This window comes from Vulpes vulpes, chromosome 15 (assembly GCF_048418805.1).
Source record: "Vulpes vulpes isolate BD-2025 chromosome 15, VulVul3, whole genome shotgun sequence".
Classification (NCBI taxonomy): Eukaryota; Metazoa; Chordata; class Mammalia; order Carnivora; family Canidae; genus Vulpes; species Vulpes vulpes.
The window spans coordinates 114,132,887-114,152,045 of NC_132794.1; the positions used below are offsets into that span (position 1 = coordinate 114,132,887).

Genomic DNA, 19,159 nt, shown 5'->3' on the forward strand with positions numbered 1-19,159 from the left:
GGCCGGAGTAGCACTGGACTTGTTCTGGAAAACAGGAAATGCAGCCCCCCCCCCCCCGGGTGGGGGCAGGGCAAGGCGAGGACTAAACCCACAGAAGGACCAAGGGGGGAAGGTGTGAGGGGCGCATGGGGCTTGTGGGGAGGTGGACTCCAGCTTCACTGAGGGAGCACAGTGATGGGAGCACGGCCTGCCTGGGAAGGGTCTCAGTCTAGCAGGGCCCAGGCTCCATCCCGGGGCTGGGGGAGGCCATGGAGAGCTCTTAGGAGGGAGAAGATGATATGCAGGATGGATAGGGATGAGCTGGGAGTGCAGAGAGGGGCCGGGAAAGGCTCCCAGGTGCTCCCCTCTGGCAGGCCCCACATCAGAGGCACGGGGGAGACCCCAGAGCACCATGTGTGCGTGCAGTGGGGTTGGGGAGCTGCGTGTTTTACAAAGCCCCCTGGGAATCCCGATGCCAAGCTGGAGAACACTGGGGCTTCCACAGGGGCCCAGGAATGAGGTCAGGACTTTCCGCCACGGGGGCAGCAGGAGGGAGGGATTGATGCCTCGCAGGGCTGACCAACACCCTGGCTGGTGCTGACGGCTCTCAGGACCCAAGTGAGGCCATCGGGAAGGGAGCATCTGAGTGTCTCAATGAGAGACTTCTGTCCTGGACAGTCTCCTGTGTGCTCTGCTCCCCTGCACACTCCTTTTCTGTCCCCTTCTGTCCTAGTGGAAAGTTGTCAGATGACCTGGTGTTAGAGACCTCATGAGAGCCAGTTCAAAGTTGCTTTTATTTTCATTTAAAGATTTTATTTATTTATTTATTTATTTATTTATTTATTTATTTATTTGAGAGAGAGCATGTGCAAGAGTAGAGTGTGGGGGGGGTGTGCAAGGCAGAGGGAGGAGCAGACTCCCCACTGAGCAGAGATCTGCCCAGCGTGGGACTCGATCCCAGGACCCCGGGATCATGACCTGAGCCGAAGGCAGATGCTTCACCGACGGAAGGTGCCCCCCAAGTGCCCCCCAGGTGCCCCCAAAGGGTTGATTTTAAGAGGAGGATGGCTTGGGGCACACGGGGCCTAGACCAAATAGAGCTGCTGTGGGCATTTCCGGCGGCGCCCGGCCTGGGAGCCGCTGGCCTCATGTACACGGTCCCCATCCGTCCCGTCAGTTGTTCAGCAGATACAGGATGCGAGACCTGCCGGCTGTGGGCGACGACGTCCGCAGGCCCGGCTCTGCGTCCTTTACCTGGGGCCTGGGCTTCCGTGTCTGTGAGTCCGTCTGTCCCTGGGACTCCCCTGGACGGCTGGCAGCGCCCAGCTGGGGCTCGCCGTGGGGCCCGGGGATGGTGAGCGGGCCCGGGGCCTCGTGGCAGGTGGCCACGCGGTCCCCGGGTCATCCGCAGGGGACCGAGGAGGCCTTTCCTGCTGCGACCTGCCCGCTGCTCCTCTCTGCAGATCCCGACCGGTGTGCACTCATCCGGGGCCCCTGGCCACGCCGGTGCTCGTGAGCCCGTGGCTGCCCTCAGGACTGCGAGCGGCACAGGATGGAGCATGAGCGTGGGGCCCTTTGCCAGGCCTTCTCTTAGCGGGCTCCCCCGTGTCGTCGTCGCCGCGCCTTCCTGTCTACTCCTGACTTCAGCGTTCGGAGGAGACCAAGGGCGGCAGCAGCAGCGTCCCCCGGAGCGGCTGTGGGGCTGTGGTCGGGCCTGCCCCCTCCCTGTCCCCTCGCTGCCCCTCCCTGGCTCCCCTTCCTCCTTCCCAGTCCCCCTCCCCTCTCTGGGTTCCCCATTCACAGCCTCACCGCTGGGGCTTCTGCTTCCAGAAACCCCAGACTCCCCATCGCCCCCCTTCACCTCCGCTGGGGACCCCGGCGTTGATGGGGCGACCCCGTGGCCCAGGCCGTGGCTCTGCGGGCAGCTGCGGCCGCCTCGCGCCTCTGACGGCTCCCCACCGTGCTCCTGCGGGGCCGGGGCCTTGAGAGCTGGCACTGCGCCCCTCAGGGCGGCTGCCGGGCCATTCTTTTGAAGTGAGTAATCCGGAGCTAGTCCAAGAAATAGCCAGTGCTGTGGCCCGGTCTCAGGGGGCGAGCCAATTGCCTCATCACGTGAGGCGTCCAGGGAGCGGCCTTGGCGGGCCTGGGCCCTGCCTCGGGGGGTCCGTCGGGGAGCCCTGACCCCAGCACCCAGGGCGGGTGCTCCGAGTCTGCGGGACGATCCTCAGCCTGTTCCCTTCTGGTTGAAAATCATTTTGAATCGGTCGGAAGGGCTCTGTAGAGACTTTCTGCTTTCGAAAGTCCTCGCCACGTAGCCCCCAGTCTCTTTAAGGTGGTGCCCCGAGCACACGCACGTCACGTCTGGGGGTCTGCAGGCGCTGGCCGAATCTGGGGACGGGAGCCGGCCTCTGCGAGCGGCGCCTTCCGCCCTGGCGCCCCTTTCCTGCGGCCCGATTTCTGGGGGGTGGAGGCGGGGCCCCCACAAGGAGCAGAGCGGGCCCGGGGAGCTCCGTGGGAATACGGCGCTGCCTCCACCGCACCAGCCTCACGTTGGGCGGTGGAGGGGGGCGGGGGGGGGGCATTTAAATACTGTATCGAGTTGCTTGGAAATCACATTAAGCCCCAGAAAGCCCGGGGCGAGCAGAAGGTGTGTCTGGGAAACTGGGTGCCCGACAAATGACAGGAAGATGTGAGAACAGACCGGGAAGGGTTTCGATTGAGAAAGAGTCGGTGTGTAATGGGGCTGAGTTCTAGGGGCCCAGGCATGGCTCTCCTCGGCAGAAAGGCCGGGGAAGGCGGGCGGCGCGTCTTCAGCCACAAGTTCAGGCGTGATTTGTCAGCAGGGCTTGGCCGTCAGCCTGCAGTCGCTGATGCCCTCTGCCACCTCCGCTCGCTGTGCTGGCGGCATATTTCAGAACCCAAGCGATAAGAACTGCGAGATTAACGGCCTGGGCAAATGCTCAGTAGGGTCCCCTTGGGTTACAGACGGTGGGAAAAGTGGCCCAGACCCACGTAACTGGCTCCTTTCATCTTTCCTCAAAACTCTGGGTAATACAAAATGTTTAAATCTAGAAGTTTTAAGGAGCGTTGGTGCAACTGTAGCCGAGCTTGCTACAAAGTAGCTGTTGTGATGAATAAACAGAAAACCCCACCCATGGCACCGTCTCCAGGTTGCGCAGAGGCATCCGAAGGAGTCCCCGGGATTCTTGGAGACGCGCATTCCCAGGCTCCGAGGAGCCTCCCTGGACTACGCGGACGCGGTTTTCTGCGCTCCAGAACAGAGCTGGCAGGTTGGCCCCATCGCACCTGGCCGCAGCCAGCACACCTGAGGGCTCAAGGACCCGCTGCCGTGCCTGGCAGGCCGAGGTTGGCTGGAGGGCAGGAGGCCTCAGTTTCTCCCTGCGTGAATCCACGCGTAGCGCCGTCCGAGCATCCTCATGCCCCGGCAGCTGGCTTCCCCCAGAGACCGCGATCCCAGGGAAAGCCAGGCGGAAACCACGACGTCTTTGAGGACCTCGGCTCAGGAGTCACGCCGTCTTCCCTGCAGCACCCTCTTGGCCGCACGGCTTGGTCCTGTTTGTGCAGGGAGGAATGAGGAGCCCTTTCCAACGAGTACAGGGTGCTGAGGAACCTCGCCGTTTGCTATCCTGGGTTGGCGAGTCGTGGCTTTTAGCTGGACACCACCGAATCCAGCTCTGGTTAACTTAATGAGAAAAAGAACTGGACAGAAGGTTCCTGGATCGTTCTGAGAATCAGCCGGAAGTCTGGAGACCAAGGCTCAGAAGAGGGACAGGAGCCCGGGAGGCCCTGAACCACAGTTACGGCCCAGCCACAGGAAGCTTCGGGTAAGGATGTGGCCTGTGGTCCGTGGCACCGATGCTGCTGGGCATGTCTGGCACCGGCCTCTCATGACAGTGGCTTCCGCCAACACTTCCGAAACATCCCTGGGTGTGTTCACCCTGAAAAGTCAGAGTCTTGGGTAGGATTGATTGTTGGAGCCCGTCGCACCTCCCTGCCACGGTTTGGCTACAGGTACGTGGAGGGCGGGGCCTGCAGGTGGGCTCCTGGTGGCACACAGAAGACAATGCCAGGAGGCAGGAAGAGAGTGTCGACGCTGAGGGCAGCCCCCGGACAGCAGACGTCCACCCTTCCTGCCTTGTACTGAGCGCCAGGGTTATTTTTGGTCTCAAATGCACCCCGAATAAAAAAAATACACCCCAAATTACAACATTCATACATTCCTGAAAAGTTACGTTGATTCGAATTGTGGTTTATCTACACTGGCTAAGCTTAATACCTTTTAGAAGTCTCGCAGATAATCCTTCCCCAAAGCAGCTAATCCTTTTAGAGAACAAATAATCACTTCTTAACCTTTTTATTTTTGAAGATCAAGACTCTGTATATTGGGTTTTCTCAAGGCAGAGTATCCAGCACTTAGGCATCCTCTTTTGCTCAAGAGTGAGGAAATGTTTCAGGTTTATAGATAACCGCTTGCAATTGCTCATGCTGTGTGGAAAAAAAAAAATCAGAACACTGAGGGTTTTTTTCTTTCTCCACTGTAATTGATGATTGTCTGGAAGGAAGTATGGGGCTATTAAAATTTTTAAAGAGCTTGTATTTATTTATTTTATCTTACCTGCAAGACTGTTTAAAAAGCCAATTTAAGAAGTAAGACCTGGAACATTTGCATGAGTGAAGATACAGGCTTTTTGTTTTGTTTTGTTTTGTTTTTGTTTTTGTTTTTGTTGTGCTGTTAAGACCTGGGGAGTCCCATTTGGAAGAGTCACCTTTAACATTAATTTTTTTCCTCCCGCGAGAGGCTTTCACATTACGGCAGAAATATCTTGTTCCATTTCCTCCGGTTGCTTTCACGCTTCCTGGATGAGGGAGCGAGGCCCCGAGGTGACAGCTGGGCAGGAGGCTGGACGGGGTGGGCGTGGTGAGCCACACAGAGACCTGACTCGCTGCTCCAAGCTGGTGACAGGTTCTGCGCGTCCGGAACAGTCCCGATGGCCTGGGGAGCACGGGGAAGCAGCAGAGGAGCAACTGGAAGCAGGCGGGGAGACCGGTGGGGCAGGTGCTCTCAAAATCTAACAGATGACAGAGAGTGCCTGATGATGGTTGCCGTTCAGGTGCCTCTATGTGTCAGATGCATGCCTGGGTCTTGTCGCTTTTTGCCCGGTGACAGGCCAGTGGACTGGAGTGGTCTCTGTCACGGTAGGTTCTCTTACACCTCTCGAGGGGTGTGGGGGGTGCTCACTGTAGACCTGGACGGCATTAATATCTCAATGAGACTAATTCGGCTGCTTTCTTCTCTAGAGCTAGAACCTAGAGGGATCATTGGTTGATATAAATGATATAAATGAAGTACTGGTTGATATTTTCAGGGGCTGTGTTACTAAGGAACACATTCCTTTAATTACTAGACCCATTGTGGCAAGGTGCTCCCGTCTGAGAGGGCACAGGAGAAGGTTGTGGGTTCACTTGGTGGGTCTGGATCGTCTTCAGTCTAGGGGTTGCTTGTGTGTGCAGTGTCAGCCCATTTTTATGATTGGCAAAACTGAGACTTGGACGAGTGAAATGAGTTGTTCAAGGCCATATAACGAGAAGGCGGCCGGGCTGGGACTCCGGATGCCAAGTGGGGCGTGCGTCGTCACTGGACCTGGACACTAGGCCTTGCCGAGGGGGAACAGCTTGGAGGGGTTGCAGCCTGGGAGTCCCCGTAGCTTGTATGTGCCTCCTCCTGTCCCTCCAGACCATGATTCCCAGATGCTCACATCTTGGCATAAAATATAAGGTTAAAGAAAATACAATAAGTAACATTTTTGAGTGAGGTATCTTCGTCATTTATACCAGATTACAGATGACTCTGATCCTGTGGTGGGGCATAAAGTGAGTCACTTTCCTGATTTTAATTTTTCTGTTAAGAGAGAACAGTAATTTCTGCTTTCCTGGTGCATTTTATTGTATATTTATTATTATTGCATTATCATTATTCTTTAAAGGTGCTGTGGCTTTTTCCATAGTTTATTATATTTAGCCATAAAACACAGAAGGCAGCATCATTTTTTTAGCTAAGAAAATTGATGCAGTCTACAAAAACTATTAGAGAGTATTAGTTTCCTACATACAGTAATCCTGAATTGCTTTTCTTCCCCCTCAAGATTCATATGATTGCATTAGTGGTAAACTTCAGATTTATGGCTCAAACAGAACTTCAGAGAAGATTTATTTCGGGAGATTGGTTGTTTTTGCAGTTTTCCAACCTATCATACAAAGCATCTGAACAAACTTTGAAATTCTCTTAATTTAACAAAGAGACCGTCCTCTGATTGCTCTTGTTTTGTTTATCCGGGTGTCTTGAGTGCACCCACTTCCTGGCCTGCTCCTTCTTTCAGTAAATTGCGTTGGTCCTTATCGACAGACCTCTGTGTGTGTTTCCTTAGAGCTTGGATTTTCTGAGCAGGAAGGAAAGAGGAGAAAACTCAGTGCAGATACGGCCTTTCTTTAACTGTTTTTAAATGCGCACATGATCGCTGCTTCGTTATCGATTCCATCCGTCCTTCTGTGGGAAGTTTGCCCGGTGCCAATCCATTTCTTTCTTTCTTTCTTTCTTTCTTTTTTTTTCCACATTTTTAATGGTCTTTTTCTGTGCACCGAGAACCATTTCTTCTGGGCGTGTGACAGATTTGCTGTGCTGGGTTCGATTAGCATGCTTGTCTGATCCCCAATCCATCTGCGACGCAGCCTGATTAAAGGGGAGAAATAGTAAACATCCTGTCCTGGGTGCAGACTTGGAGGTGTGTGCTGGAAATGTGTGTCTCCCTTGGAAAGAACATTTCGGAAAACACAGTGTTTGGTAGATAAGGGCTGCGCTCGTCATGTCTCATCAGAGAACAATCGTAGCCTTCAGTTTCATATCGTCCTGCTTTTAGCCCAACTTTTATAGCTGAACCAAGCACTGAGCGCGGTGTGAGAGGTCAAGGTCAGCACAAATCAGCTTTCACCCTGGGAAACGAAAATTAGCAGAATAGCCCTGCAAAGTGGCATGTTTGTTAAATACAGCGATTGTTGTGAATGGATTTATGCATTCAATTTGTTTGCAGTTGTCAAAACCTCATTAATTGGAAGCCCAATGACATTGTTTGCTGTTTCAGATCAGTTTTAAATTACACATGTACTGCTTAATCTTAAAAGCAAAATTAAACCTTGCATTGGTATATACACTTCAAGTTACCACACTAAGCCGTTTTAGGCCGGGGGAGGGAGTTTAATACACGTTGTAAAATAAAATTAGGAGTTCCTTTGGCTTCCGTGGTGGCTCATGTAATTAGGTTCTGTCAACTGTAATTTTTCAGGTTAATTTCTTCCACGATGTATGCTGGGTAAATAATAAAGCTATAAATCCCTTTCTACATTTAAATTATTGTATAAATCCTTAGTATTAATGCAATAAAGTATTTTAAGTAAATTACTTGGAAGTATGAGTTGTATGGCACGTAGGCAAAGTTGATGTCCTTTTTTTAGAAATCAGCAAAGATAGGTATTTTATTTGTCTAACAAATACAGGGGTTGATCAAGTCTCTAAGCCCAGGTGCCAGGGACACAAAGGTCACGAGGTCGCTGCCTCTGAGAACCTGCAAATCTCCTGTGGCCTTTTCAAAAGGTTCCCTGAGACAAGTGTGCCCGAAGGTTTCCTGCCAGGCGTGGCCAGATGGTGGGGAGCCGTGGCCAGCAGCGGGCACCCCTAGAGAAGGTATGGGGGACGCCAGCCGGCTTGGCCACAAGACACTCTTTTCCATCCCGTTCCTGAGTATCATGATCTGGGCTCTGGAAGTCTTAGCCTGGGGTCTCATGAGAGTTTGTGGATAAAATTCAGAGGGTCTGTAAATTTAGACAGCAAGAACATTTACCCCTTCATTTCCATATAATCACCTTCCAGTCTTATACACCTTGTACCTATACAGTGGGACCCTCCAAGCCCAGCCCCACCTCCCAGCCACCATAGTCTCTCCTTCCCTCTGGTTTTGTCTTGGCCAGAATGTGATATACCTGGACTCTCTACAATACGTAGCCTAGTGAGTCTGGCTTCTTTCACGTAGCTTATGGATTTCAGAATCACTCTTGTGTGGTGTGGATCACCAGTTCCTCCCATTTTACTGAGTGGTGTTCCACTGTACGGAAGGCCCACCGTGTGTTTCATTTTTCCCCAGGTGTGGGGCGTGTGGGTGGGTTCCAGTTTGGGGCACATACGAATAAAATGGCTGTAACATGTGCATAGAAGCTTCGGTATGAACCTGGGTTTTCAACTCACTTGGAAGAGTTGCTGGATGGCATGTCATGTATGTTTATTTTGATAAGAACCTTCCGAGCTGCTTTCCGTAGTGGGCAACCCTTTGCTTTCCCACCAGCAGAGCGTGAATGTTCCCGTTGCTCTGTACACTCACCAGCATTTGGTATTGTCAGTCTTTTCCCCTTTTTTTTTTTTCCTTTTTTGATTTTTGCCTTTGGTATAGGTGAGTAATAGGATCTTACTGCAGTTTTAATTCGCATATCCTTAATGACTAAGGGTCTTGAGCATCTTTTCCTGTGCTTACTTGCTCAATGCCCATCTTTGGTAGTGTCTGCTTAAATCTTTTGTCCATTTTATTTTAAAGATTTTATTTATTTATTCATGAGAGACCCACAGAGAGGGAGAGAGGCAGAGACACAGGCAGAGGGAGAAGCAGCCTCCATGCAAAGAGCCCGATGTGGAACTCGATCCTGGGAATCCGGGGCCACGCCTTGAGTCAAAGGGAGGTGCTCAACCGCTGAGCCACTCAGGTGTCCCTCTTTTGTCCATTTTAAAAATTAAATGTTGTTCCACCTATATATTTTGAGGTCTCTGAAAGTATTATTCTGCGAGTAACCTTCACTCGATGGCCCAAAGGATCCATGTCACCAAAAGGGTTAAGAGCCCTTGAGAGACACACTATCCTTAAAATATCTTTTATTCTTTACATTTTTGCATTTTCTTGTGGCACATGTCCTTGTTCAAAGTCTGTCACACACCATTTCCAAGGTAGCAGCTTGCCCATGATAGAATATATTGCTACCCCATCATTCTTTCTGTGCTGTGTACATAAAATGGGATTTCAAAACATCACCCTCAAGTGTGGGCGGGATTCCTTATGCCTCCCCTCCTCTTCAGTGAGCAGTAAGGCATTTCTTCTGTTTTTATTTATGAAATTCTTTGGCCCTCTTCGATTCTTTACTCAAATGGAAGGAATCTTAATTTGCAGGAAAAATGTGAACCAATATATTCCAAGAAAATGGTCCCGTTCCAGCTTTTGCATTAGGAGCTCTTTTCTTAAAGCAGCGTGAGTGTGCAGTTGTCTCTGCAACACTGTGAATTAACGATTTTCGGTGTTTCCAACACAGCTCCTCAGTGGAGCTCGCGTCTCAGCAAAAATGCTTTTTCTCTGGTTGAGATATTTTTTACGTGTCTTGTGGACTCTTCTAAGTGGATAGCTAAATTGTGACTTAGTCATAACCAAATATGTGGCGCAAGGCTCAATACTGTCTTCAGTGGCTAATATTTTTAGAAATCATCAGCTTATTTATCACCAGCACAGGAGTTTTATTTTGTGCTTCTTCTTTTTTTTCTTTTTAACATTTATTTTTATTTATTTATTCATGAGAGACGCAGAGAGAGAGAGGCAGAGACACAGGCAGAGGGAGAAGCAGGCACCATGCAGGGAGCCTGACGTGGGATTCGATCCCGGGTCTCCAGGATCAGGCCCTGGGCTGAAGGCAGACGCTAAACCGCTGAGCCACCCGGGCTGCCCTTTTGTGCTTCTTCTATTAAAGAATATAAGGCCCAGAAATGTTATATTATTTTATTTTAATCGGATAATTAATATAGTAATGATGATTAATAAATGATTAATCTGACTGAGGATTCTCTTTTTCTCCATCAGAGAGAAAAAAGAAGGGGTGCCTGGGTGGCTCAGTCAGTTAAGGGTCTGCCTTCAGCTCAGGTGGTGATCCCGGGCCCCGGGATCAAGCCCCATATCGTCGGGCTCCCTGCTCAGTGGAGAGTCTGCTTCTCCCTCTCCCTCTGCCCCTCCTCTTGCTCGTACTCTTTCTCTCTCTCAAATAAATAAATTAAATCTTTTTAAAAAAAAAAAAAAGGAAAGAAAAAAGAAACTGAACAAGAAAAGTAAATGCAACGTATACGTTGAAAATTCATGTTGGGCGCATACATGAAAACATGCGGTGGTGAGGAACGCTGCCATGTGTTAATTATTGCTTTAGAATGAGCACTTGTGATAAATTGATGCCCTAAATTTTATATTTGGCACATTTAGCATATGCAAATGAATGTTAAGTGCTTATGGTTCTGGGAGTAAGAGATAGAAAAAAACTCCTTACCTCCTAGCTGTGTGCAGTCCCTCGTGCAAACGAGGATCTCCGTGGGTGCAAAGACGGGAACGGTTATAAAGGCAGAAGCGCCTCAGGGAGTCCATTTGGAGTCCTGTGACCTCATGTAGGCCTCATGGGTGTCCCTTCTACTCTTTTTTCTCCTAGCCTACGGAGAAAGCAGGGTGGAGAAGGCGCCTTTGCTCATTTGCACACGCGTGTGCTCAGGGCCACTCTCCCTCTGCACCGTATCAGGTTCCCGCTGCTGCTGTGACAAGTTAGCAAACGTTTAGCAGCGTAGACCCCCAGTTTCAGAGGTCAGGGCCCAGCACAGCTGCTGTGTGCATCTTGCTGGTTCTCCGTTAGACGCTCAGGGGACGAAATCAGGGTGTCGGCAGGGCCAGGCTCCTTGGCGGAGGCTCCGGATGTGGGGCTCCCAAGGCCAGCTGGTGGGGTGCGCATTCCCATGCAGCCTGTCAGCCGGGTGGCCCTCGGGTCAAGACAGCCCCCCTCCGTGGCTCCTGGCTCCTGTCCTCCAACGTCAGGCTGGCGCCTAGGGGGTCCCTCTCCTGCTGGGGTGTCCCCACACCGCCCCCCGCTGCCGTGTCTCTCTCACTCGTGGGACCTGGGCCCACTCCCTGATCCACGATGCTCACCCCGGGTTGATGTGAGCTGATCCGTAACCCTGATTCCACCTGCCGCGGCCCTTCCCAGCCGCACCTGGATGAGCGCTTGATGGAGAAAGCCCAGGCGGGGGTGGGGGGGATCTCGGGGGCTGTTCTCTGAATCCTGCCTCCCAGCATCCCGCACGTGCACGTTCAGAGCAAAATAACAAAACTCAAGGTTCTCCTGAGTGACTGTTTGCAGCCCAGGGATTTGTTTCCATTTCTGAGACAATATGTGCTGAGATAATTCTGCGATATTTACACATTTGGTGTTTACGCCTCATGGACTCTATTATACATATCTTTAGGAATTCTCTTTACATAAATTAAGATGATTTTTCTCCTTCCCGAAAACATAGCAACATGCGGCACATTCTGGATGAAAATGAGGAATTGTTTACACCATGAGCCAAATTAAAACTCTGGGAGGATTCTGATGCACGAAGAGAGAAAACGTGCTCAAATGTATGGCATATTTTAGGTTTCCTAGGGATTTCTTTGCAGGAATCATCACAAATTAATATTAAGAAGCTACTTGATTATAACATCAAGAATATGTCTGAGGTTCCCGGGCATTTAATAGTGAAAGTAATTTTAAACACACATCGTTGTTGTCCTCCGTGCAGCTGCCCAGGACAAGCTCTGTCGCCTGGGAAAGATGGGTCCACCCCATGTGTAGAGTGCAGGAGCTCAGGCTTGGGGTTTGGATTCCATCCTCTGTCCCCAGGCCCCACTCCTCGAAGCTGGTTCATTTTTGGCAAGTTCTGTGATTTCAAGCCTCAGTGTTCCTGTCATGGGGATAATAATCTCGCCTGTAGGATTTAATGAAGTAATACCAAAGAAAATAATTTGTAACTTAGGGAAAGCTAGAATAATGCTACTTGGACAACCAGATGCACAGATGCATGCACACACACACGTGGGAAGAGGGAGAGGGAATCTAGTGATTGCAACTTAGCTTTCTTTCTCATACTTGTTCTGAAAAATTCTGGAACCGTTGTAGAGAAATGCGGTTTCTGCAATAAAGGTTCTTTGCAGGGGATAATCTTGAAATCAAAAGCAGAAAAGATGAGGCTCGCCTTCCCCTTTTTCTTAGCATTTGAGTGGGTTCTTGGAGGGTGCCAGGGGCCAGCCCAGCCTGCAGACACAGCCTCAGCTCCCAGGCTCCATCGTATCGCTTCCCCGTCCCCAGCCCATGTGTTAACATGAAGTTCCTGTCCTTCAGTGTGTTGGAATATTTATTTGCTTTGGGGACAAAGTCCCACACATTGGTCTTTTGGGATGTGTCTTTGAGATGCCCCCTTCAAGAAATAAGATGCTCCCTTTAAATGGGACTTGGCTCTCTCTGCAAATGGGAAAACCTAATCGTGGCTGACTAGTGGCGGTTCCAGTTTCCCGGAACGCTGCCTTCCTCCCTGAGGATCAGCATGTTTTAAGGATGTGATGGCTGCTGGAACTTCGTCACTTCCCTAGTCCGGCCCTGGTGCTGCCCAGCTCACATGGGACAGTGAGCTATGTCCTCTTTCATGGAGAAGGAGGAGAACCTGGCCTGTGCCCCACCGGCCTGGAGAGGTTTTGGAGCACTGAGGCCCGGGGGCCAGCCACAAGGGGAGCTGTGCGAGCAAGTGTGGAAAGGGCTGCCCTGGCTGTGGGGTGGTGGCCCATCCTCAAGGCACAGCCTCAGGGGGACCCAGTGGTGTCTGAGGGGCTGGGAGGCCTCCTTCTTTAGATCTCTACGCAGAGGACTGCTGTGTCTCTCCCTGGCAGTGCTGAGCATGGGGCTGGTGTTTGGGGTCCCGCTAAGGTACCCCTCCTAGAAGGGGGTTTCTAGCCGACCCTGCATCCCCCTAGCTCTGCCTCTGTGGTGCTTGAAAGGCTCTAATTAGCCGGTGCTCCCATCTGTATCTGTACTCCTCTCCTCCGGTTTCCATGGAGAGGCTGGCAGCGGGGACATATGACTGGCAGTGTCATCTCCCGGCCCACCAGCAGCCCCTCTGGTTGCTGTCAGGTGTGGGGTCCCCTTCTCCTTCCTCTGAGCTTTCCTGCCCTTGTCGTGCAAAGGTGGCCCTGCTCGCGGGTGGGTTGCTGTTTGGCCATGAATAAGGCAGAGGTTTTGTGATGAAAATCAACTCAGAGACTCTCAGGCTCTGGGCTGCCCAGGGTGTGAGATCATCTCAGGCTGACCCACTTCTGAGACTTGCCCTTGCCTGCCCTGTGCCAGGGGTGCCCCCCGCCCTCCTTGTCCTTCCTCCTGATGACTGATGCTCACGGTGTCCAGACATAATTGTCCGGTCTTAAGTAGACAGCTGCTTATGACACAGGCTGGGGCGATGTCTGGGCCCTTCACCTTCATCCATTTGTCCCAGTTCTGCCTAAGGTGGGGGGGGGTCCCCTTCTTCTATCAGGGCCCCCTTCTCTGACCTGTTTTGCAAAGCACTCTGGCTTGGAGAAGCTTCCAGCACCCCCACCCCCAGGGTCATGCTGGGGACACTGAGGGCTGCAGTTACGGATCCGGGAAAGCCCAGACACATATACATAAACTGGCCACCGCTAATTAAATAGCGTAAGCACTGAACAGGCCATTCAAATAACGTCACGTTTCAAATCGGTAACCATACTGAAGGCCTGATCCTGACACCCAGCCCATTGGGCTCTGTGACTCCCCAGAACCGCTTTGTCCCAGCTCACCGAATGTTTGGCTTGTTCCCCCTGCTGGTGTCCCCATGGCTAATTAGCTAAATGTTTCTTTCTTTTTTCTTTTTTTTAATGTTTCTAATTCCAATTCAGTGTAAAGATTTATTTATTTATTTGAGAAAGAGAGAGAGAGAGAGTGCATGACCATGCATAGGGTTGGGGGCGGGGAGAGAGATTCCCAGGCAGGCTCTGCACTCAGCGGGGCTCGATCCCCTGACCCTGAGATCATGACCTGAGCCGACATCAAGAACCAGATGCTTGATCAGCTGAGCCCCCCAGGCAGCCCCCAAGTCAGTTTAAAGATGACAAGTGTTTGCTGTTGCTGTCCTTTTAAGAGGTGTGAGTCATGATTGTTGGTACAGTGGAGGCAGCCGGTCTAAGAACGGATAGAGGTTCAAGGCCTGGACTCGCAATCCCTGCGTGCGTGTGCTTCTCCCTCCAGAGACAATTACATTCTCCGGCGGGCATAATGCTGAAGTTTTTATTCCTGAAAATACTTGAAGAACAAAAGGCGGAAGCGTATGAGGGTATTGATTCCAGCGACCTGGCTGCAAATTTTTTATTAATGGGATTAGGGTTTGAAATATGTGACTTAAGCTCTATTTCACATGACAGTGCCTTTTTAAAAATCTGCATGTTTCCCCGCCTCAGGAAGAAATGGAAGGCACCTCCTCATGAATCATTTGATTAAAATTCCTCTCCAGCACCCTGTACTGTTCACTCATTGTGGAATTGTTGAAAATTGGGTGATTTGCAACTCTGCACTCGCCCAAATGCAACCAGGACTCTGGTTTACAATTAGAATCCTGGACTCTGAACTGAAAGTGGTTCTAGCGATTGCCAAAACCGGGAATGGCATTTCGCAGACAAGGAAACCGAGGTCCTGGGGCCTTTCCTCATCCAGGTAGAACCAATATCTCACGAGGGAGAAAAGGGGGGAATTCCTGACTTGTGCTTTTTAAAAGTAAACTTCTTTTAAGTTTGCGTGTATGTTAAGCCTGTGGCTCTTACCTAGACATATTAGTGAAGATGTATGAATGATATTCAAGTAGATAATACCGTCGCATGTATTTTTTAAAAAGCTGTAATTCCAATTACAGCTACTTGGTGTCCCAAGTAGCCCCCAGGTGTCCGAATAGCAGGCTACTTGGATGTGATGCTGGTTTAAAGTCAGGAGACCGGCATTTTCCCCATGTCCTGCCATTGTGTGCAAAATCGCTCTCCTGTGGAGGACTCAGTTTCTCTTTCTTTCTTTCTTTCTTTCTTTCTTTCTTTCTTTCTTTCATGGGAGACACGTACACACACACAAACAGAGATACAGTCAGAGGGAGAAGCAGGCTCCCTGCAGGGACCCTGAAGCTGGACTCAATCCCAGGACCCTGCAGTCATGACCTGAGCCGAAGGCAGATGCTCAACCACTGAGCCACCCAGACGTCCCGAGGACTCAGTTTCTTTACTGTTAAGGAAATTGCCCCCCCCCCCCCCCAAAAATCACCAAATGAGATAGTCCTTGTGAACAAGCCAGCGGGTCTGTGCCAGTGAGCTGGATGCTTCGTCCTCATCAAGGGACACAGCGCTATCATGACACTATTTGCTGCTTACACAGACATTTTTTAAAAAGTAGGTTTATATTTTCTTCAGTTCACGATATTTTTAGAATTGATGCTGCTTTTCATTGTATATGTTTGAGGAGTACAACGTGAGGATTTGATACACATAGAACAACATAATCATATAATCACATGCCCAAGCCGGTTAACACACCCATCACCTCCCTTATATATAAGGCATATGCATGTCACATATTTCATGTGTAACGTACGCATGTGTGGGTGATACGTGTATAAATTATATGTATGTGCTATATTATGTGTAGTATATATCACGTGTACCTATGTGTGTATAATATATAATAGTAGATACATGAGTATATCTCTATATATGTATATATATCTATCTCACATTTTCTCTAGCTATTCATCCATCAACAGACATTTAGGTTTTTCCTGTATCTTAGCTATTGTGAATAGTGCTGCAGCGAACGGCCAGGATGTTGGGGGTACAGATCTCTCTCCCAGATAGTGATTTCATTTCCTTTGGATATATACCCAATCCTTGTTGGATCAATGCTACTTTTTTTTATTTTTAAGTTTTAAGATATATTTCACTTTTTTTTTTTTAAAGATTTTAATTTATTTTTTCATGAGAGACAGAGAGAGAGAGAGAGAGAGGCAGAGACACAGGCAGAGGGAGAAGCAGGCTCCATGCAGGGAGCCTGACGTGGGACTCGATCCTCGGTCTCCAGGATCACGCCCTGGGCCGAAGGCGGTGCTCTCCAGCTGAGCCACCTGGGCTGCCCATTTCACTTCTTTATATTCTTTTGTGCTTCTGGTGAGAAGCGTGTGAGTTAGTATAATTGCTACTGTAACTTTTGGAATTGGAAAAATAGAGGCAGAGCCAGAAGGCAGTATCTCCATCCTCAGGCCCCAAATCTCTCCTCTCCGCCCCTGCCCGGACCTGACGATCCCAGGGTGCTCCGCACTGGGGTAAATCCGGGCACTGTGTTTCGGATCTTATGTAAAGAGCCAGAGGAACCTGGCACACGCAAGCTGCCCGCTGCAGAGAAACGCTTCCCCCCCTTCGAACACAAGCTTATGAATGCCTTTCTGAACAAAGGCTATGAACTAATCTCCATCATTCATGATCTTTAAATAGCATAACATTCCAGTGAAATGCTTTTCCAGATGTTTCAGCAAGTGAAATCATTTGTTTGTGGTTCACATTATAGCTTTTGCAGTAAAATATGACTTGAGAACTTTCCTCCTATGCTAACAAATCATTCCATCAATCACAGAGTTCTTCTTGGGATGATCCTTTCTGGATTCCTTCACCCTCCTTTATTTATAAACTTTATCTTTTCCTAGAGCAAACATCCAGTGCATGTTAGGTTTTATCTTTGGAAGATGAATGCATTTTGAGGTGCCCGAACAGGATTCTCACATTTTAGGTCTTTAGTTATTCCAGAAACAAACAAACAAACAAGCCAGAGGCCCAAACAGAGGATTCTTTGTCATCATGAGCAATCGCAGCACATATTTTGGAAGGGTCAGCTGGGTGCAGGCCACTGTATCTCCATGTGGGGTGGTGGCCAGGGGATCCGTGGAGCAAGAAAACATGGCTTGGTCCTCCCCGGGGTCCCAGTACAGGTGGAGAGGCAGTTTGGATACGCGGAAAGTGAAAGAACAACCCAAAGAAACATAGTCCCCACATCAGAGTGGAGGCAGGGCCCAGATGAGTAGAGGGGAGAGCTGGGTCCCAAAGGAGAGGCAGTTGGAGGCGGGCCACGTGGATGGCTGACAGTCCAGCCAATCTGTGCTTCTGATCTGTTCCATACACCTATCCCCAGAACACCTTTCTGACAACCCTGCCCTGACTTGGATGCCTCCTTGGTTAAATGCTCCTTGTTGTCTTCATGTAAGAATTCCATCTGCTTCGCCTAGAGAGCAGACCCCGACCAGGTCCTAGCCGACCTCTGACACCTCCCATCCTGCTGTCTCCCAGAGTGTCCTGGCTCACACCTGTCTTAATGAACCGTACTTGCTCTCCGTGCTGCTCACACAGCCTGGGATGTCCCCACTACATGCGCCCCTCATCCAAGTCTTGGCTCAAGTAGCACCTCGTTCCTTCCTCCAAGAAGCCCCAGGGACTTCTTCCCTCTCGCAAGGAACAGTGCTCCTCCTGCTTGGCCCTGCACCCAGGACGTTCCCTCCTTCAGAGTCTAGCTGCAGCTCCCACTGTGTACCAGGCTTGGTACTAGGAGCTGGTGCCCCAGATGGAGTCATCTAGCTTTGGAAGACCGGATAAAGAAGTGTGCAGGCCTGCTGTCACGGTTCCTGCTTTGCATTCTATGACCTCCTCCCACTGCAGTTCACTGGACTGTGTCCCCTGGAGACTGTGCCCTCTCCCTTGTGCTCTTGTGCTCCTTGTGCTCACTCAGAAATGAACAGATGAAGGGCTTCCACCATGAGCCCATGCAGAGCAGAATGTGGATCCAGGCACAGCGTTGGCAAAGGCAGGGCTGTGTGGGGAGGCCTTCCTGGAACAGGAGACTGAAGTGCTAGCAAAGCAACACAGGGCGGGATGAAAAAGAGCAGGGTTGGTGGAAAGCCGAGGCCCTGCCGAGTTTGAGGGGTCAGGCTCAGTGCCCCTGAAAAGGCGGGTTGTGGAGGTTGCTCTAGTTTTGGATGTCTCCAGATGTTAAAATCGAGAACTTCAGATTCAACTTTCTTTCCAGCCAGAACTCTCTGCCTTCTCTGTCTCCATCCCGGGATTCTTGGACACCTGCCATTCAGCAGTCGTGGGAACAACATGTATTTACTGACTGCCCGTCCTGTTCCGTGTGCTGACACCGTAGCCCCGGAGGAGTCACAGACACAAATGTCAGGCAGGTGTGGTCCATGGCCCAGGAGAGCCAGGCAGGCCAGAGCTGGGGGAGCAGCACCTGCCGTGGCCACAGGGGACGCTGCTGCTCAGAGTGGGCCCCGGGGTGGATGCACAGAATGCAGCCTCCGTGGGCACACCTTCTGATTGTGCAAGAGAAGCTGGACATCTAGATTTGTTTGGGAAATGCAGCAATTTAAAAAATGCGGACAACTGGATAAAATTCTTTTTGACACCAGATGAGCTAAAGAGGGTATGTTTCCTGCTGCATTTGGCCTCTGGGCAGTCATCTCTCTACCCCAGCAGATGCATTCTGGGTTCATTTCTTTACTTCCAGAAGATATCCATTCCAGTGCAATACTGCCCCACCTCCCCCAACTATGTCAGCCAAGTCCCCATGGACACTCTTGAAGGCTCTGTCTTTATGTTCAGGCTCCCTTGGTTCTTGGACACCAGCCCTGGAGTCCTTACCTGTGGCCCAGTGATTTGCAGAGTAGGGAAGAGATAAGGCAGTGAGACAGCCCAGCCGTCCCTCCAGGCCGAGGGCAGAGCTATGGCGAAAATGTGGATACACGTTGATCTCATCAGCACACCCCAGATTGTGTCACCAGTGGGGAAAAAGGCAAAGAAAACAGGCAAAATGTCAATGCGTCTCTCCAGAGCCGAGTGTCTTTTTTTTTTTTTATAATATCTCACAGGGAAAAAATAGGTCAGCATCACTCCAAATGCAGGCCAATTTTCCTGCAGTCCAATCAAGAGCGTGTAGATGTACTGCTTGACATGCCAGGAAGCTTGAGATCACCATGTCAGAAGTAATGAGGGTGACTGGGAATGGAAAGAGAGCCTTGAATCCCAGGGAGATATTTTAAGCAAAAGGGACCAAGGAACCCTGCTCCATCTGCTAGCAATCCGAGGCTGTAAAAATCATTAGCGATGAAAGAATAGCGAGGAAACGAAGAAGTCAGGGGTTAGGGTGCTGT

The 19,159-nt window shown here is 50.4% G+C and overlaps 1 protein-coding gene across 11 annotated transcripts in view; it reads left to right on the top strand.

Annotated features, from left to right (window-relative positions):
• PTPRE (protein tyrosine phosphatase receptor type E) overlaps positions 1–19,159 on the top strand; it is a 155,911-nt gene that overhangs the window by 11,798 nt on the left and 124,954 nt on the right. For 2 of the 11 annotated variants that reach the window (XM_072740410.1, XM_072740406.1), the window contains exon 1: positions 4,982–5,196. The exons of 6 other annotated variants lie outside the window; for them this stretch is intronic. The gene's annotated coding sequence lies outside the window, so the exon portion shown is untranslated. Of the gene's footprint in view, positions 1–2,697; positions 4,012–4,937; positions 5,197–19,159 lie in introns of those variants that run through there. 3 more of the 11 variants (XM_072740405.1, XM_026010667.2, XM_072740408.1) reach the window with 3 other exon arrangements.